The 21,730-nt window shown below is 39.6% G+C and overlaps 1 protein-coding gene and 1 long non-coding RNA gene across 6 annotated transcripts in view; one reads left to right on the forward strand and one right to left on the reverse strand.

The window, feature by feature from the left end:
* The window catches only part of LOC112542082 (uncharacterized), a 68,617-nt gene extending 57,263 nt beyond the window's left edge, over positions 1-11,354 (reverse strand). For both annotated transcript variants that reach the window (XR_015796932.1, XR_015796933.1), the window contains exon 1: positions 11,210-11,354. This is a non-coding gene — a long non-coding RNA (uncharacterized LOC112542082). The remainder of the gene's footprint in view (positions 1-11,209) is intronic.
* TC2N (tandem C2 domains, nuclear) overlaps positions 11,333-21,730 on the forward strand; it is a 37,376-nt gene continuing 26,978 nt past the window's right edge. For 3 of the 4 annotated variants that reach the window (XM_007439108.4, XM_025173733.2, XM_025173734.2), the window contains exon 1: positions 11,333-12,007. The gene's annotated coding sequence lies outside the window, so the exon portion shown is untranslated. Of the gene's footprint in view, positions 12,008-21,139; positions 21,254-21,730 lie in introns of all 4 variants that reach the window. The other variant, XM_025173732.2, reaches the window with a different exon arrangement.

The following is a 21,730-nucleotide window of genomic DNA, read 5'->3' on the forward strand; positions in this document are numbered from 1 at the left end:
GAGATTAAAAATAAGATAGCATGACAATTATTTCTAATAAATAAATCTCATAAGGCCATATATTTCTATAAATACTTTTCTAGTAAAAGGATTTCCATTTTCTTGAAAAAAGCTTTTGAGTGTTTTTTATTCTTAAACAATTAATCTAATTTGCAAATAAGACAATGCATGCGTTATTAAACAGAATCTCAACTAAACCATTATCTTTATATGAACAAATACAATGCAGTATAAGATACCTTGGCTTTCAAAATTGAGAATATTCACTAATTTTATTTGTTTCAAGTTCTTTACTCTGGTTCCATGCTGCTCTAACCGAGTGAAACATGAAGCCAGTTTTATAACTGCCCAAAACCAGAACTAAAATGTGTCCCTCTCATATTTGTGATATCACTGACCACACCACTGAATTCCTCAGAGGTCACAAATATTTTTTAAAACTCTGCCACAAGAAACTAGTATACTGCTGATTTATGTCTTTAGGCCTGTCTATCTACAAACATCATACATTTCATATAGTCACTGCTACCCAGAAACACTTACTAGTTGGTCTGAATTCACACTGCACCACCATTGTTCTGCATTGAACAAATCCACATATTACAAAATCAACTTCAGGGATGCTTGAGTTGCTCTGTGAATTTATTTTTATTGGTGAAGTATGTGCAATAACATATTCACACAGCTTACCATACTTTACAGATATATTTCCTCTGCACTGTGGGATCACCACTGCGTGAAAATATATCAAACAATATCCTGTGATATGACATGTGAAAATAACTGCAGCAAATCCTTATCGCAAAACAAGGCTATTAAATTATCTATATCTTACTGAAAGAGCAGATTCTGCCCTTAGTATCACAGGCAGCTCTAAAACATAGTTCACCTCAATAACTACCAAACACTGAAAGCAATAGAAGCAAAATGAACCACAGGTGTGGCTGTTTGTGTAATACATTGAAACACAAATTAACCAATCATATTAGTGTGTTTTGGGAATCCAAACTATTTTGTTCAATGCCTAATGCCAACTGAGAAAAGTAGGTTAATAAGTGTGTCATTGTACAATCTCTATATATAACTTTGCTGGAGATATTACAGAACCATCCCCAGGCAGAGTAGATGGTCTAGTTTTATAATAAAATACAACTGATTTTTTAAAATTCAGTTGCATGAAAATTATTTTAATTATCCTGTTGTATAAAACTTGGACAAATATGAAAACTGATGAGAGATTGCCTTAATAGTTTTGTTGCTCATATAAACACCATTTGTCACCGATGGGGACGTAAATAAGAAAACAGAATTCTAAATGAGCAGTTAACCTGTTTTACCGTACAAAGGCAGTTAACCCAATTCTAGAAATGAGGCCATGGCCTAATTTCTCTGGTTACAATATGATGTGCAGTTGTACCATGTTTCCAAATTATGAACAAGTTATTCTATGTTGTGCATGCAGCAGCTACATGTTACAAGTTCACTACAGCTGTGCTGACTGAGGCTATTAAAAAGTTTAAGGCATTCTGTTCACGTCCTGGCACCCTTGTAAGTTTTTACTTTCCAAGTGACACTCTGTATTCCATGTCTACTAAGTATGCTCAGTCCCAAAGGCTGTTTGTGGGCGGTAGGTAGCTGTTCTGTCAGATTGTATTTATATTTATATAAACACATTTTAAAAAACCTGAAAAATTCAGGGTTCTCTCAAGCATACTGATGTTTTCCTCTTTCTCAGTATTTTCTATTGATTCTCACTGAATTCATGATTAGAGGGACTAGTTAGTGCATTTCAAAAGTTCCAGAAGAGCCTGCAGTTTTAAGAAAGCATTTGTTTTCTGAATATTAAAATAATCCCACTGATCTACATAATATAGATACCTTTCACCAAAGAATCAAAATAACAGTTTAGTCTTCCAATAAGTAAGATGGCTTACAACTAATGTTATTCTATCCACCTAATCTTTTTCTACTTGAAATAATACATGAATGAAGTAGAAGTACTTTAGCAAAGAAACGTCCATATCATCACCATTTTCACTTTCCAAATCCTAAGAAATATTTGTGAATGTTTCGACTGACTTCAAAATACCAAGACATGATCCAACCGCTCTTTCTGATCATTAGAACACATCAGAGCACAAAAGTAGCATCCAGGCAGTGTCCTGCTCCCCCTCCATACCCATAATTCATTCTGTGCTCACTGGTTTGTTGCTTTTTGGAAAAACCTAAGTGGTCACCATGAGAAGGACCTTCAAAATTACCTCTCTGCTTGGCTAAAAAGATAAAGAGCAGCATGGTGCTGAGATGGCTTAACTTAATGGGAAGAGGGAGAGCTCAGGAACCAGGAAGCAGGCAAAAAACAACAGTTTCCATCAATGGGAAACTGGCCACACCTCAAGGTCTACAAAGCTCCAACTCTTAGGCTTCAAGCCAGACACAGCAATAAATCTCAGCTCTCCACACATTCAATCCCATGTTCAAGAACTTGCTTATGGCAGAAGCTCACAAATGTGACACTAGATTATTGTAGACAAGGATGTGCATATATACACAAAAGATCTGCAATACGCAGGAATCAAAGACGAAGTACCTTGAACGCTTTGGGCACTCCCTTAACTTTTCCTGGGATGGCACCGTTACAGTGCCAGCCTGGTAAAAGATACAACTTAAGATTGTGCTGATAGGTACAGTGTATGTACCCAGTTCCATTCGGCTTCCAGTCTGAAGCGCTGCACATCGCAACTCTAGAGTTTAAATTCTAAGCCTTTTCAAATCAACAAAAATGTGGCAATTCTCTTCACAGTCTTGGGAAACACCTGTTCAGTGTTGGCATATTACTTCTGTCTTACCTCAAAATTAGTGGTTCCAGCTTCCCCAACTTCATTCCTTATCCCAACAAATATTAAATAGAGTTGAAGGTAGCACCAATTCTCTTTTTAGATGCACTTTAGAGAAACAACTTAGTTATTTTCAGCAATAAAAACTTCAGTCATGAAATCCCTAAAAGTCATATGGAAAACACATGGCATTTGTTTCCATATAACCAGAAGCACACAGTATGTCTCAAATGGAAACTGATGAAACAAGGAAGGAATTATTTCCATCTATCCTTTTAACAACCTACCTCTAATTTACAATACTATTTTTGTCACTTGCCTTCCTTATTTTGGGTCATGCTATTTGTCAAGTACAGGGTCCATTGCCACATAACAAGGCCTGGGGCTGAAACTCATAAGAAAGATAAAAAATCTGATAAGGTCTTTAAAAAATAGGAGAAACTGAAGTTATCATTTCAGGTTTCAACAGGATGATGTTACAGATTCACAAAAGCCCAAAGGCCTACTCTTGATACTCTGAAAGTTACTTTAGAAAAACCAAAGAAACATAACCCTGCATTTTATTTATTTACACTACTGTGGAAAAGTTTTAGGCAGGTGTGAAAAAATGCTGTAGAGTAAGAATACTTTCAAAAATATATATTGTAATTGTTTATGTTTATCAATTTACAAAATGCAAAGTGAGCAAACAGAAGAAAAACTCAAATCAATATGTGGTGTGACCACCCTTTGCCTTCAAAACAGCATCAATTCTTCTAGGTACACTTGCACAGTTTTTGAAGGAACTCGGCAGGTAGATTGTTCCAAACGTCTTGGAGAACCAACCACAGATCTCCTGTGGATGTAGGCTGCCTCAAGTCCTTCTGTCTCTTCATGTAATCCCAGACAGACTCAATGATGTTGAGATCAGGGCTCTGTGGAGGCCAAACCATCACTTCCAGGACTCCTTCTCCTTTATGCTGAAGAGAGTTCTTAATGACATTGGCTGTATGTTTAGGGTCATTGTCCTGCTGCAGAATAAATTTGGGGCCATCCCAGATAGTATGGCATGATGGATAAGTATCTGCCTGTATTTCTCAGCATTGAGGACGCCATGGATCCTGATCAAATCTCCAACTCCATTTGCAGAAATGCAGCCCCAAACTTGCAAGGAACCTCCACCATGCTTCACTCTTGCCTGCAGACACTCATTATTGTACCGCTCTCCAGCCCTTCCCCTTCATGGATCACTGCCTTGTCGTGGCGAAGGGGCTTGCGTAACTCAGTGAAGCCATGAGCTATACCGTGCAGGGCCACCCAAGAGAGAGTTCTGACAAAATGTGGTCCACTGGAGAAGGAAATGGCAACCCACTCCAGTATCCTTGCCAAGAAAACCCCATGGACAATGTTAAAAGGCTAAAAGATATGATGCCGGAAGATGAGCCCCTCAGGTCGGAAGGTGTCCAATATGCTACTGGGGAAGAGCGGAGGGCAATTCCAAGTAGCTCCAGAAAGAGTGAAGCGGCTGGGCCAAAGCCAAAAGGACGTTCAGCTGTGGATGTATCTGGAAGCGAAAAGAAGGTCCGATGCTGTAAAGAACAATATTGCATAGGTACCTGGAATGTAAGATCTATGAACCAAGGCAAGCTGGATGTGGTCAAACATGAGATGACAAGACTGAACATCGACATCTTGGGAATCAGCGAACTGAAATGGACGGGAATGGGTGAATTTAATTCAGGTGACCATTATATCTACTACTGTGGGCAAGAAACTCTTAGAAGAAATGGAGTTGCACTCATAGTCAATAAGAGAGTGGGAAAGGCAGTAATGGGGTACAACCTCAAAAACGACAGAATGATCTCAGTGCGTATCCAAGGCAAACCATTCAATATCACAGTCATCCACGTCTATGCCCCAACCACTGATGCCGAAGAAGCTGAAGTTGACCGCTTCTATGAAGACCTACAACACCTTCTAGAACTAGCACCAAAAAAAGATGTCCTTTTCATCATAGGGGATTGGAATGCTAAAGTAGGAAGTCAAGGAGTAATCAGAATAACAGGCAAGTTTGGCCTTCGAATACAAAATGAAGCAGGGCAAAGGCTAATAGAGTTCTGTCAAGAGAACAAGCTAGTCATAGCAAACACTCTTTTCCAACAACACAAGAGACGACTCTACGCATGGACATCACCAGATGGTCAATACCGAAACCAGATTGATTATATACTTTGCAGCAAAAGATGGAGAAGCTCTGTACAGACAGCAAAAACAAGACCAGGAGCTGACTGTGGCTCAGATCATGAGCTTCTTACTGCAAAATTTAGGCTTAAATTGAAGAATGTAGGGAAAACCACTAGACCACTCAGGTATGACTTAGATCATATTCCTTGTGAGTATACAGTGAAGGTGATGAATAGATTTAGAGGATTAGATTTGGTAGAGAGTGCCTGAAGAACTATGGACGGAGGTCCGTAACATTGTACAGGAGGCAGCAACTAAAACCATCCCAAAGAAAAAGAAATGCAAGAAAGCAAAATGGCTGTCTGATGAGGCTTTACAAATAGCTGTGGAAAGAAGGAATGCGAAAAGCAAGGGTGAAAGGGAAAGAGATAAGCAACTGAATGGAGATTTCCAGAGAATAGCAAGGAGAGATAAGAAGGCCTTCTTAAATGAACAATGCAAAGAAATCGAGGAAAACAATAGAATGGGGAAGACTAGAGATCTCTACAAGAAAATTGGAGATATGAAAGGAATGTTTAGTGCAAAGATGGGCATGATAAAGGACAAAAAAGGCAGGGACCTAACAGAAGCAGAAGAGATTAAGAAGAGGTGGCAAGAATACACAGAAGAACTATATAAGAAAGATCTTAATGTCCCTGATGTCCACGCTGGTGTGATCACTGACCTTGAGCCAGACATCCTAGAGAGTGAAGTCAAGTGGGCCTTAGGAAGCATTGCTAACAACAAAGCTAGTGGAGATGACAGTATTCCAGCTGAGTTATTTAAAATACTAAAAGATGATGGTGTTAAAGTGCTGCACTCAATATGCCAGCAAGTTTAGAAAACGCAACAGTGGCCACAGGATTGGAAAAGGTCAGTTTATGTTCCAATTCCAAAGAAGGGCAATGCCAAAGAATGCTCAAACTATCGCACAATTGCACTCATTTCACATGCTAGCAAGGTTATGCTCAAAATCCTACAAGCTAGGCTTCAGCAATACATGAACCGAGAACTACCGGATGTACAAGCTGGGTTTCGAAGATGCAGAGGAACTAGAGATCAAATCGCCAATATTCGCTGGATCATGGAGAAAGCATGAGAGTTCCAGAAAAATATCTACTTCTGCTTCATTGACTATGCAAAAGCCTTTCATTGTGTGGATCACAACAAACTGTGGCAAATTCGTAAAGAGATGGGAGTACCAGACCACCTTACCTGTCTCCTGAGAAATCTGTATGCGAGCCAAGAAGCAACAGTTAGAACTGGTCATGGAACAACCGATTGGTTCAAAATAGGGAAAGGTGTACGACAAGGCTGTATACTGTCACCCTGCTTATTTAACCTATATGCAGAGTACATCATGAGAAATGCCAGGCTGGAAGAATCACAAGCCGGAATTAAGATTGCAGGGAGAATCATCAACAACCTCAGATATGCGGACGATACCACCCTAATGGCAGAAAGTGAAGAAGAACTAAAGAGCCTCTTGATGAGGGTGAAAGAGGAGAGTGCAAAAGCTGTCTTGAAACTCAACATTAAAAAAACTACGATCATGGCATCTGGACCCATCAATTCCTGGCAAATAGAAGGGGTGGAAATGGAAGCAGTAACAGACTTCATTTATTTGGGCTCCAAGATCACCGCAGACAGAGACTGCAGCCATGAAATTAAAAGACGCTTGCTCCTTGGGAGGAAAGCTATGGCAAGCCTAGATAGCATATTAAAAAGCAGAGATGTCACCTTGCCGACAAAGATCCGCATAGTCAAAGCTATGGTTTTTCCAGTAGTAATGTATGGCTGTGAGAGCTGGACCATAAAGAAGGCTGAGCGCCGAAGAATTGATGCCTTTGAACTGTGGTGCTGGAGAAGACTCTTGAGAGTCCCCTGGACTGCTAGGAGGTCAAACCAGTCAATCTTAAAGGAAATCAACCCAGATTGCTCATTGGAAGGATCGATAATGAAGCTCAAGCTCAGATACTTTGGTCACCTAATGCGAAGAGAGATCTCTTTGGAGAAGACCCTGATGCTGGGAAAGATTGAAGGCAAAAGGAGAAGAGGACGGCAGAGGATGAGATGGTTAGATAGCATCACTGAAGCAATGAGCATGAAACTGAGCAAACTCAGGGAGGCAGTGAAGGACAGGAAGGCCTGGCGCAATATGGTTCATGGGGTCACGAAGAGTCGGACACGACTTAACGACTAAACAACTCCAGCCCTTTGGCGAACAAACTACCTCCTGCTACAGTCAAATATTTCAAATTTTGACTCATCAATCCAGAGTACCTACTGCCATTTTTCTGCACCCCAGTTCCTATGTTTTCATGCATAGCTGAGTCACTTAGCCTTGCTTCCACATCGGAGGTATGGCTTTTTGGCCGCAATTCTTCCATTAAGACCACTTTTGGCTGGACTTCTCTGGAGAGTAGATGGGTGTACCTGTGTGCCACTGGTTTCCACCAGTTCTGTGCTGATGGCAGTGCTGGACATCTTCCAATGTCAAAGGGAAGTAAGCATCTGCTGCATTAAGTTTCCTTGGCTGACCACTGTATCTACAGTCCTCAACATTGCCCATTTCTTTGTGCTTCTTCAAAAGAGCTTGAACAACACATCTTGAAACCCCAGTCTGCTTGAAATTGTTGCCTGGGAGAGACATTGCTGATGCAGTAGAACTACCTTGTGCCTTGTTGCTGTGCTCAGTCTTGCCATGGTGTATGACCTGTGACATGAAACTGTCTTCCACAACCTCACCTTAGTAGCAGAGTTTGGCTGTTCCTCACCCAGTTTTAAGCCCCCTACACAGCTGTTTCTGTTTCAGTTAATGACTATGTTTCAATCTGCATATGAAATAGATGATCATTAGCACCTTGGTATAATTGGTTAATCATACACCTGACTCTAATCCTACAAGATCCCTGACTTGTGCAAGTGTACAAAGTGTGCAAGTGTAAGAATTGATGCTGGTTTGAAGCCAAAGGGTAGTCACACCAAAGATTGATTTGATTTGGGTTTTTCTTCGGTTCACTCACTTTGCATTTTGTAAATTGATAAACATAAACAATTACAATACAGTGGAACCTCAAGTTACGAATTTAATCCGTTCCGTGACTCTGGTTGCAACTCAAATTGGTTGCAACACGAGGCAAATTTTCCCATAAGGTTCAATGTAATTACCATTAATCCATTCTGGCGTGGAGGACAGGGAGGCGGCTATTGTGGCTGGTGTGGGTCTTCTGGGCTGTGTGGCCGTGTTCTGGAAGTTTTGTTTCCTAATGTTTCACCAGCACCTGTGACTGGCATCTTCAGAGTGCAGGAGCACAGACAGGAGCAATAGGCGGCTATTGCTTGGAGGGAGAGTCAGGGGTGGAAAAATGGCTGCGGACCACATGTCAGGGGCGGAAAAATGGCCGCGGACCACGTGTCAGGGGCGGAAAATGGCCATGGACCACGTGTCAGGGGCGGAAAATGGCTGCGGACCACGTGTCACGGGAGGGAAAATGGCTGCAAATCCGGTTCGTAACTCGAGGTGGTTTGCAACATGAGGTAAATTTTTGGGGCCGGAGCTGGTCGTAACATGAAAAATTCATAAGCAGAGGCGTTCGTAACTCGAGGTACCACTGTATATAGTTTTGAAAGCATTCTTACTTTACAACATTTTTTCACACCTGCCTAAAACTTTTGCACAGTACTGTATATGATTTATATAATTGCCCATTTCACACAAGTGACTCTGGAGGGCTTACAAAGATTAAAACAAAGAAGCACTGTTTTATTTACTTTTTATTTTTCACAAAAAAATAATAATACAGGGAAAAGTGTCTTGTGACCATGGAATGGTATCTATTACTTAATTGCTAATTAATTGTATTGTTGCATGCCCCACAATACTTTGAGCAGTGAGATATTCTAATGCATGGTGTTTATCCCTGTTTGGGTTCCAACCTGGTTGCAAATGAGATTAAATTTAATCATTTTATCTTAAGTTTACTAGATATTTATTTATTTACTCATCAAATTTATGTGGCTGCCCATCTCACAAACAAGTGACTCTGGGCAGCATACAACAAGGCTAAAAATAATTAATAAATACCAAACAGTTATTGCTGTTGTTATTAAAAACTTAAAAACTATAAAATATAGAAAACTAAAAAACAAATATTAGGCAAAGAGCAGATGATAATAACAGTGGAACCCCCTCATATCTCACCAGTATCCTGGGATCCCCAGGCCTGATGGTATAACCAGGTTTTGAGGGACTTCTGGAAAATCAAGAGGGATAGAGCCAATCTCACTTTGGGGAAGGATGTTCCATAAAGCAGGCACCATGACAGAAAAGGCCCACTGTCTAGGTCCTACTAAATGTAGCTCCCTAGTCAACAGAACCCATAGCATGCCCCTTCTGTTGAATCTGGCAGGATGAGCAGCTGTAATTGGGGAGAGGCAGTCCCTCAAATAACCAGCATTTTGAATTGGACCTGAAACAGACAGATAACCAGCACAGCTCATGGAGCAGAGGTATAATGTGTGTTGTTCAAGAAACACACATAACTGCCTGCATTGCTGCATTTTGTACCAGCTGAAGCTTCTGGATACTCTTCAAGGGCAACCTTATGTAGAGCGAATTGCAGTAGTCTAAGGGGGAGGTGACTAGGGCATGAGTGACTGTGAGTAGAGCCCTTCAATCTAGGAACGGGTACAACTGGCACACAATACAAAGTTGTGTAAAGGCCCTCCTAGCCATGACTGCCATCTGTTCTTCAAGCAGGAGTCATGAGGAGGACCCCCAAATTGCACACAGGTTCTGTTTGGGGCAGTGCAATCCCATCCAACACCAAAGATGGCATAGTCCTAGAACTGGCAGGTCCCAAACCTCAAAACCACTCACTCTTGCCAGGGTTCAGTTGAAGCCTGTTGCTCCCCATCCAGTCCCTCACAGCCTCCAGGTACCAGGATAAGATATCCACAGCATCACTTAATTCACCAGGGGCAGAAATGTATAATTGGGTATCATCAGCATACTGATGATACCTTACCCCATGGCAACAGATGAACTTACCCAGCAGCCTCATGTAGATGTTGAATAGGAGCAGAGAGAGCACCGATCCCTGCCGCACCCCACACAGTAGGGCCTGAGGGTGGAATCTCTCCCCCCCAATCCCTATTAACTGGAATCGACCCCAGAGAAAGGAGGCCACCTTCCCCCAAAATGGGATGTTAGATAATTGTTCAGTGATGGCTTCTTGAGGAGGGGGTGAACCAAAGCCTCCTTAAGAGATAAAGGAACAACCCCCTCACTCAAAGAAGGATTTATCACTGCTAGAACCCACTCATATGACACACACCCCGGCTGCTTTAACAAGCCAGGAGGGGCATAGATCTAAACAGCATTGTTAAGAACATATGATAAATATTGTTTATCTGTTTCCTTTAAATCAAGAGCATCTTTTTAATATTATACAAAAACCTTTATATCAAGCAAAGGAGATTGCAGTATCTTGAAAGTTTCCAAAAAAGGCCCTTTTGAATTATTTGGGATTTGAACTTGATGAATTGGCTTGGAATTCTTTGTTGCAATTCAAATCAAATCTAATGCTGTTTATCATGGTCAAAGACCAGCATCTGATGAAGTGAGCTGTAGCCTTTTAATGAAATGTATTACCCAGGAAAGAATTTTTAGCTATCATAGATTAACACTTCTCCTTTAATTGCTCAAGTGGCTGAGTTCACATTAAGCAAAACAAAGCAACCCGTATTATGGTTTAGCCACTCAACACAGCCATTATGTTTATTCTGCAAATCACAAGTACTGTACCTAAAGGTGGCAAATCTGATTTAAATAGGAAAACCTCTTGTCCTCTTTGTCCCCAAGTTAGATAATCACTAACTGACCAAGATATACTGCCTTACCTAAGTCCTGGAAACGTGGGAATGCCAGCATTTGCAGATCAAAACCTGCCTAGCTTTAGGGCCTCTGCAAGAGGGTCACATCCAGTTTAAAGAGAAAAAAAATCTGAAGCACGTAAGGAAGTTAAAGCTTCATGCCTCAGGCATCAATTCGGGAAAAGAAGAGCAGTTACACCTGCCTGCAACCTTCAGGGGAGGAAGCCAGACTCGTTTTTGCAAAAGGGCAATAATAATTTACCAAGAAAAAAAAAAAAGCACACCACACTCACAGCCTGAAAACCTGTTCTGTTACTTAGATGACGAGCAAATTCTGCATGTAGTGGGTGAGAGACTCCGGGCCGAGAACAGCTTCAGAGAATCCAGAGAAAGGAGGTCGAGTCCAGAGCGCCAAATAACCGGACCGGCGGGAGCGAAGAAAGGGGCCTCTGAACCCGGGGAAGGTCAGGAAGGCTGAACTTAAGCGGCAGGCGCGACCCGGCAGCTAAAATCTGGAGCCGGCAGAGACCTACAGGCAGCTAAGCGCAAATCCCAGGGGAAGCAATTTGCATTTCCAGAGTAACTTTGGGGATCGGCAAGCGCCCCACCGTTGGAAAGAGCAGCCCGAAGTCTGCCAGGGGGCGGTTAATTCCTTATACTTCCTTATAATTCTTTATACTTCGTGCAAAACAGACATAGGAGGCTAAGCCGGGGGGAGAGACGGGGGAAGTTACACGTTGGCGGGACAACAGCACATTCTTTACTCTGTAAACCTCGAGGGAAAAGAAGTTTTCTCCTGTGGGCGCGGGAGCCCCGCTCCTTGGCCGGCCAGGCGCTGGCGTCGGTTTTCCTCCTCGGGCGAAGAGGACTCACATCCGCCCCGAAAGCGAAGGCCGGCGGCCACGGCGGTGCGCGCGCCCGGGGAGGAGCCAGGGAGTTGCGCCCAAGGGCTGAGGCGCGCTCCCTCGCTGCCGGCTTACCCGCGGCCGGACGGTCCCGGAGGAAAGAGGGAAGAGACGGACAATGAAGAGAAGTGACCGGCGGAGTTTATTGTCGGCCGGCCGTTCCAAGCAGTAGCTTCCTGGGTCGCGGTGAGTTTTCTGAATAGGGTTGCCGAAAGGGAATCAGGACTGGGTGAGCTTGCCGCCACAGTGAGAGAATAGCGCACATTCCTTTATGCATTTGAAGCAGAAGAGAAACCGGTGCAGCAGACTTCGCCCAGCCTGATATTAGCAGGGAGCGCTGCATCAGATTGACTCAAGAGATTGGGGAGCGATTCGGGGAGAGGTGCCAGAAGAAAAGGTGTTGAGAGGCGTCTCCAGCTCAGCAGGACAGTGTTTGCGAGGGGCGCCGGGCGGCGGATGTTGGTCTGGTTGCTTTGGAAGCGTTTGGAAACCAAATCCATTTCTTGCTGATACCTTAATGCTTCTCTGAAATTAATTATTTTAGTGTTGTAACTCCGTTATTTACTCAATTTAGCTTTGTTTTGAGCTGTCACCTTGTGGCTGTGTTCGCATCACACTTAGCCGCGCACTAGCCAACGACATTTTAGCCTGCTGGGGTGGGGGAACCCAACCTGTTTGATAAGGTTTCCAGAATGTGATATTACTTTCTCCTACTACGTGTCAGCTTTCGTATTCTACTCTTCTTTGTACAAAACCCTTGACAAATATTTGAAAAGCAATGGAATATTAACAGATTCCATGTACACTACAGTAAAACTAGCAGCTACTTTATTTTCTTATATTAATGTGTTCCACTGCTTTAAATGCTAGCCCTGCCATCGAGAAATGAATGACTGTGCTTGAATTTTACCAAAGGTGCTGAAATGAGCCCTGGGTTAACATCTTCATTTATTTTAATTGGGCAAGAGACCTAAGGTTATACTCTCTCTTATAATTGCAAACTAATCAATTAAAGCTTTTAATTACAGATTTCCCCCCAGTCTGTGTGATAAGAAATGGCAATTAGTTTTGAAGAGCATTTGCCATGTAGACTTTATACCCAAAACTCATAGTTATTTTACATTTCAGAGTGAGCTATTGTAGGGCAACCAGATCTAGGCTGCAAAAATCCAGATCTCAACTAGATGGCAGCACAAAGTTAGGGTTGTCTATATGTCCATGCTGCCATTAAATGGTCCTCCAAATTTTACCAGTCATGATGTGGCAACCCTGCTGTTTGGTTGTAGCCAATGTCCTTCTCAATCTTTCATGTGCTGATAGGAGGAGAATTAAAAAAGATTAAGACTCATCAGCAGTTAATTTTAAAAGGCGTCTTTCCCTTCTAATAGCTATATGTACACAGTATGGTAGACCATAAACAGTTCTGTACAAGCCATAAAAATAACATTCACAAAACACAAACAAGCACACCATGTTGCCTAAGATCATTTGAGTAAACATACATAGTCAGTGAGTGGAAATGTAGCTTATCAGATATATAAAAGCTTTCTGCAAGATCATCAAAGATATGTTTTCACAGAGGTTTTGCAAAGTACAGGCATACCTTGGAGATACTGAGGGTTTGGTTCCAGACCACTGGAATAAAACTAATATTGCAATAAAGCAAGTCACACGAATATTTTGGTTTCCCAGTACATATAAAAGTTATGTTTACAGTATATTGTAAAGTGTGCAATAGCATTATGTCTAAAAAAAACAATGTATATACTTTAATTTAAAATACTTTATTGCTAAAAATGCTAATCATCATCGAATAGACTTGCCACCAGCTTTCAATTTGTAAAAAAAATACAATATCTGCAAAGCACAGAAAAGTGAAGCGCAATAAAACGAGGTATGCCTGTATACACATTTCTGTGTTAGTGTAAATCCAGATATATCAAAAAATGAAGTATTTAAATCAGTGGGCAGTCCTACTAAAGTGGGTTATTTTTCTGTACAGCTGAATTCTCCATATGTAATGGACTTAAAGAGAATCATGCAGACTGGGCAGGTTCAGCGTTCATATCCTGTTACAGGCAGTGAAGCCTAAGCAGATATTAAAAGGATGCTGTGCTTCATTAATGCTCTCAAATTGTTTACAGTGTATTTGTCTATTCATGTAGTCTTTGGCTCCAGGCATTCCACTTCTTTTCCATGAGAGAATATTGCTTTTATCCCGTTGTGGTACTTATATTTATTCAGAATTAGTAAACTGTGGATAGCCCATGTCTGCATAGCCCCATCTTGTTTTACAGTTACTTTGGTACATTTACTCTAAATTTAGAATGATCACACTCTGGAAAGTACTTTTACATGACTATAGGTGTCTGTATTAGGAACTCTTGAATTAGAGAGAGATGAGTCCAATTAGTTAATTACTTTCTCTTCCTTAATAGTTTCTGGATGTGTTTCATTGCAGTTAAAGGTCAAATGGTAGTCCTTCCCTGCTATCTCTACTACTGCAGATCTTATCTATGCATTTTTCTTTATAGGTAAGCCTTACCATAAATTTTTCCTTATTCTTGAATGACTACTCATAGGAGCGCAGTTTAATTAGTAAAAAAATAAAATCCCCCAGAGCCCACTTGCTTTAAAGCTTTTGCTTACTTGTCTACACCACTTTTTATCGAAATTCCATTGCTGAGGATTTGTACTATCAGGACAGTCTGTTCTGATGCATCACTTTGATCATCTAGCTGGCTGGGTGTGTTTAGAGTAGTGTTTCTCAACCTTGGTGACTTGAAGATGTGTGGACTTCAATTCCCAGAATTCCCCAGCCAGCATTCTGGGAGTTGAAGTCCATACATCTTCAAGTTGCCAAGGTTGAGAAACACTGGTTTAGAGTATCTAGCCATGTCACATAGCTGTCTAATAATAAACCAGTGTGATTCAATTAGTTTTTAAAACTTTCTTTCAAATGTGGTCTTGGCAATCCTCATTTTGGATGCATTTTTTCTAGTTAAATCCTAGCTATTTTGTGTCTAGGAAAAGACATCCTGGAGTTGTCATTCATACATTAATAATATGATTAGGAAATAGCCTGTTTACCTTTCAAGATAGAGAGCAGAATCAGCCCCTAAGCCTTAGCTGCATTTGAAGGCAAAACAATAATATTAATTCAACTAGTGCTATTGTATAACTAGGCAGAAATGGGGCTTTTCTGCATATTAACATTTTAGTAAACTTCCCCCCCCCCTCCAATATTACCATTGGGTGAACTATCGGTTTAGAATTAAAAGCTGACTGATCTTTGCTTCTTGCATCCTGTGATGATTAATATTGTATTCTGAAACTGTTGCTGATTTTTTTTATTTTTAAATGATTGTGAAGGAATTTAATATTCTTAAAGGAATTTGATTTTACTGTTTAGTAAACAAGGTTGAGTTCATGTCTCATTTTCATGGCTGATATAAAATGAATTACATTTTATTCCTCTTTTAAAACAGTTCATTTCCTGTCCCACTTCAGGATAGTAATAATTTATTAAATAATAAAAAATTATTAAACTTGTATGCCACCTGACTCTCAACGGCTCTAGGTGGTTCACAACACTCAAACAAAGAAATTACAATAAAATCAATAAAACATAAAGATAAAAGATGGCAAGTGCGATGAAGAGAGAGGTCTCAGTCTCCCTTACCAAACATGGCTCTTCTAAACAACAGCAGAGTATGGGCCGTCCAGATCTTGGGGGGAACCTCATTCTAGAATGCAGGCACTGCTACAGAGGAGGTGCGCTTCTCAGGTCCCAATAGGTGGCATTGTTTAACTGAAAGAACCTGGAGCGCGCCAACCCTGCAGGTTGAGATTGGCTGGGCAGATGTTATGGAACATGGGTGGTCCCTCAAGTAACCAGGCCCTGTGTTATGTAGGGCTTTATAGGTAACAACCAGCACCTTGAATCACACTGGAAACGGGCAACCAGTATAGCTTGCGAAGCAGGTATTGCATAGGATGCTGGGATTAATCTGTAAAGTTTGCCATGTTCCCTCCTATATGTTCCTATCCATACCCTAAGATTATTTTAGAAATGCTTCTGTGCTGAGGGGGAGTGAGTGGTTTTCAGGCAATGGCCTTTTCAATGGTTCCCCAATTCGGGAATGCTGTGCACAGTAAGATACACCTGGTAGTGACATTAACTTTTTGGAACTATGTAAAGATATAGTATATATTACATTTAACATATATTTAAATTTAACATAGACATATACATTTATTAAAAGATCCGAGTAAATAAAATAAGTTAATTTTAAATGGTTTTGCAGGCATAGGAACATTTAATTACTCTGGGTGGTGCTTTTATTTTATTAAATATTTTAATTAATGCATTTATTTTATTGGGTATCAGGCTACTTTTTTTAATCTCTGTTACTCTTAGAAATGTGCATTTATTGAAACCAAACTCCAATACATACAAATAGTTTATAGTATAAAAAAAATACCTTAGGGGCTGAAAATACAATAGATGTTCCCCTAGTAAATAATTAAAACGTGCCCCGCCGAGAGTGTTTAACTCTATTTAGACTCCACAACGCATTGGCTCATTTCTGCCACATTGCCTACTATTGGTTTTGTTTAAAACCAATTTAATTGGTTTACTTTATTTTCTCAGAATTGATTTACTGAGATACTATTTTGCTCACAAGCTACTAAAGTGACATTCCTACTTAACTCTGCTTATGGTTCTAGGCAGTGTGTTTGTTACTTCTTAAAATATCTACAAATATAGTTATAAATGCAATTAATCATTTTTCCCATTCTCACAGAGCGAGACCAATTTTTCTCTGCCTTCAAAGGGTTTGACGTATGTACTATTAGCAATTCAAATGGTGATTCTTATCATCTCTCTTATATTCCCCATCCTGTTTTAAGTGAGTCATCATTCAAACCTATTCCCTTAATCCTTAATCTGTTCTGTATTAACAATTTAAAAGTTGTGAAACTGCTTCTGGGGTGATGGTGGGTTGTAATATTGGAGGTGTTAGCCAGGCACTGCCATATGCAGATGCTTTCTGCCATCAAGCGGCAGAACCAATTTCTCTAAGATGGATCTCAGTCAGGAAAGCATGTGCAATGCATTTAATTAATTTCACCAGCATCTATAACTATGCATGTATGTACTCATGCATGCATGCATGTATGAAGCACTGTCATCTCTCTAGACTGGTGGAAAAGAAATTATATAGCACTTCTTTTCAGTTATTACATTACCCATTCACTTTAAATTTCTGCAGTAAGTCAAGGCAAGTCAGGTTTGATTCCTGGTACCTATATGAACAGAGACGTGATGTTTTCTTGGCAACAAGGTTTGCCTTTCTCTTCTTCCAGAGTGTATTTTTACTTTCATGTCTAGCTCTGAGATTCTCTGGTGGTTTTCCCATCCGAGACCACCCCTTGCTTGGGATCAGAAGAGATCAGGTGGAATTGCTGCCACCTGAATTCGCACACACTATTGTTTCCTACAATTATAGTTTAACTAACAAATGCTGTTTTAATTCTGTGTTTATATATAGCCAATATAGTTTGCAAATAAATATTGCAGTATAATTTGCAAATAAATATTGCATGCTTCTATAACAGACATGCTAGAATATTAAGTTATACTGCAAGAATGGAAAGGTTTTCTTTCTGAGACTACATTACTGTATAGTATAGTGCATAAAGTACTTAACATTGTGTAGAATATTACCACAGAAGAAGTTCTAAACTTTTAAAATTGTTTATAAAATATATTCCACTGAAGTATTAATATTTTGAAGAATTGATTTTCCCCTGTAGCAAGAAACCATCCATTTACTAGAAGGGTAGAGGGTGTGTGTGTGCAAGAATTATTTTTATTTGTTTGTTTGTTTGTTTGTTTGTTTGATTCATGAACTGCCTCACTGCAGAAGATCTATGGGCTGCCACCAGAATAATTTTCTCCCCTCTATAGCATGAGGTAAAATGCTATCCTGATACTGTAACAGCATAGTTTGCCTCACACATTGCACTAAAGTTGGCTTAAACATAGTTTCCTGAATAATTAAGGTTGATGGTATTCATATAAGACATTAGACTATAAAACTATGTTACAGATTACAGCAGTTGAGTTCACATAATGTGATGAGCGAAAGTTAGCAGGTAAGTGATAATAAGGAAATATATAGGAAAAATGCATTATATAAATGCATTTGTGACTTAAGTTTCATTAGGACGTTGCAACATCAACCCAAGAGAATAAATAATATGGTATTAATATTTTGAAAAGTGCTTAGATTGTTTTCAGTATAAATTTGTGAAGGTTCTTCTTAATCTTGTGACATTCAGCTGTGCCAGTACTCTTCTGTACATACATACATGAAATGACCAAAAACTGATTTTTTAAATAATAATAATTTGAGTTATGTGAAATTCTTTATGCAATTTCTTGTTTTTAATTCAAGATCTGCACTCTGTCACCAGACATTCCTTATTTGCTACTGTTTAGGAATCCACAAATTCATTCATTTGGTCATCTTGGCATGTGAATCCCTGAAGAGCATGGTGTACTGAGCTCCATTTCTCCTTCCGCACTTGGGCAATAGGAATAATTTCTGACCTTTTGAAGTGCTCATAGCTGCCCTGAGTTTTTGCAGAGCCTAGCATACTTGTCTAATAAAATCCCTGATTCTGAACAAATTAATTCTATGATCTTCCATTAATTCTTACAACCTCAGATTTTCTCAGTATTGTATTTATTTATGAAAACTGTTGCCAAGTGCTTTTTTTTAGTTTGACCCCTCATTTGGGGCCTTAATTTGCATGAAACCATGCTGCATCTGGATACATTTTAATCTGCAAAGTAGAATACAGTGGTACCCACATTCCCTACCATCACACTGTCATGCTACCAAGGAGTTATTAATGATGTTGCTGTGGGCTAAAATTCAGGCACTTGCATTGGTATATTTTAGCTTATTGAAATAGTTTTTATTTTAATCATGACTTAGTTATGATGGCTAAATAGGGAAACACCATGTATACACCGTATACTTTGCTGGGGTTTCTGATTACAGGTTGAGGATTTTTAGTCATACAGACTGCATTTAGCCTGATCATCCTTTTATGATTTGTTCAATGTAGGAAATTCAGAAGTTGAGTGAGCAATGCTCATGAGCAGGAAAGTTGCATATTAAGCTAATGTCTGCATCTCTTCAGCTCCTATATGCTTTTCTGTCCTCATATTCAGGCATTTGGCTAAAGTATAGTGGGTATTTTATTCAAATTATGAACTAAGAACATAGTAAAGTTACCACACAATGACTTTATCTATCACCATCTGCACAAATCTACTGAATCTGAATTTCCAGTGCTTTAATTTTATTTGTGGCATTAATTTGCATAGTTCACAGTATATTTGCTCCTGGATCCTTTGGTTAATCCCCTATGAGGAATGCTAAATAGTAGGTTGTGGCCATTCCTGATGTTGGGCAGGTATGATTTCAGTCAAATAATCTTTTGGGCTTCTTTCTTCTTTAAGCATCTCTGTATTTAAGCATTCAGTAGGGATGTATTTCTGCAAAGTCGCTTTTTTGAATTAGGGATTTTAAGAGCTTGAAAAGGCTATATAGCAAATATAAGCTGGAGCTACTGTGACCATCTCAACCATCCTATTATAAATGGTGCATTGCCAGTTATTTGCAACTGAAATTGAACTGATGTCTGCTCAAAAATGAATTTAAAAATGTAATTTTTGTAAAGGACTGGATTATATTGCTGGTCTCATAATGATAAACAAAGGACAGCAAGGTTAGATTTGAGACAGGAATGCCCAAAATTCAGGTATGAGCTTGGAAGCTGATAGTTAATTAAAACTCATTTCTTTCAAATAGGTTTGCTACTTTTCATTTTTGCTGATGACTTTTCCTCAAATAGAAATTTGTGGTAGAGCAGAAGCTTACATCACACAGGCTTTCAGCACCATTTGTAATGTCATTAGGATATGATCAGGCTAAGCAAATGCTCATCGAAAGAATGAATGATATGGAACATCAGGGTGCTAAACAGGTTGTCCCAGAGTAATAGAATTTGGGTTACTAAGGTTGTATGGGAACCACCATGTTATTTACACAAGAGTAAATATCTATCTACCCATCCCAAGATGAGAAAAGCATTCTTTAAAGCTAGACATAACATCTTTCTTTCTGCATTGCTGCAAGGCAAGGACACTAACATTCCATTAATTGAGTGAACCTGCCCATGTTGTGCTAGTGAGATAGAAACAATCAGCCATAGGCTGTAAATTTTATAGGGTCATTCAGATTACTTTCATTTTACCCCTATTATACAAACCTGTTGAAGACAATCCGACTTGTAAAGTTCCTTTTAGAAGATTTGAAACCCTCCATTGCTCACTCAGTAGCTAAGTTCTGTGTTGCCACAATGGAAATAAAGCAAAAGCTGGTACAGGGATAATTTTATCGATTTTTTTTCAGTTTCATTGTGCTCTAATTTTATAGATTATAGTTATTTTGTGGAAGTACTACCTTTAGGTTTTAGGAATTATTTTATAGTGTTTTTAGTTCTGTTGTGATCTAGATTATAGCTGTAATGCTAAAAATCCTCTTGAGAATTACAGTACTCTGGTCTGTACCTTTTATTACACTTTTAGAGTTGTAATATATTACTATGCACTTTTTTCTCCTGCTTGAGATTTTTTTTGGGCTGGGCTTGTAGGTTTGGACTTTGCATGTCTTTTATATACCTTGTGCTGATCATTGACCAAATAAAGATGACTTGACTTGACTATAGTACTAAAATATTACCATCATCTACTACAATAAGCAATAGAAGATAAATAGAATATGAAAGTAAGAATAAATAATAGTTTAAATAAAATGTACCCATTGTTTGGGTTTGAATGGCTAATAAATTTCTATTGCATGGTACAGTATAAGCAAACATGTTCTGTGTTTAGTTCCGTGGTCTGCCATTTTCTAATGCCTGACTCAGTATTTATAGAACATGATCTAGTTCAGAGGGGTTTTTTTCCTTATGAGTACCAAGTTTATTTCCTTCTAGAAGTACAATTTAGTTAAAAGTATTTCCTTATAGGAGAGAAATTAGTTAAAGTAGTAACATATCATATGTTTTCAATGTGAGTACAAGAACAGCTGTACTCACTCAGGAGCAAAAAGATTAAGTATGTTGAAGATGCCATACATCAAGCTATTTCTGATTACTGTGGGTAAATTAACTGTTGTGATCTTCGCACTTTGAATTAGAAATGGAATAACTGTGTTTTTCATTCCTTGCCAGCACTAACAAAGAGAACAACAACTCCTTGCTTGTGAAAAGCAAAAGGAGTACCTCTGGACCATTAGTAATTAGGAGTTCATTCCAGAGACACTGGAGTGCTCTCCCATTATCCAGGTATAATGTGTGATTTCTTTCCTCTGCTGATAGGTACCCCCTCCCAATTGAGAAATAGGATATTGCTTCACAGGACCCTGCATCAGGGATGGTCTCTGGGGAAAAATCTCTATGTCACAATGGGAAGAAACAGTAGAGCACAGCTCACTTTAGCTTTTAGTTCCAGGGAACAACAGTGAGGGTGAGTCTTGTACCTATTGACTGTTGCAGAGATCCATTTCAGGTTTCTCTGGTGGTAATATGAAGTTGCCCATCTTGTATAGAGTCAGACTATCTACTTAGCTCAGTACTGTCTGCATTAGTAGCTAAGTTTGGGTATCCCATTAAGCCACAATTTGTTTTAACTATAATTTGTTGAAGCCATAGTGACCTAATTCACACACATTGCAGAGTTGGGGGTTATAAATAAAAATAGCTGGGTTCATGCAGCACCCTAAGCCAACACTAAGTTAACTAATTAAAAGAATCATCAGCCCT

Source organism: Python bivittatus, unplaced genomic scaffold (assembly GCF_059951505.1).
Source record: "Python bivittatus isolate LINGU-HERP-01145 unplaced genomic scaffold, Pbiv_v1 ctg000480_np1212, whole genome shotgun sequence".
Taxonomy (NCBI): Eukaryota; Metazoa; Chordata; class Lepidosauria; order Squamata; family Pythonidae; genus Python; species Python bivittatus.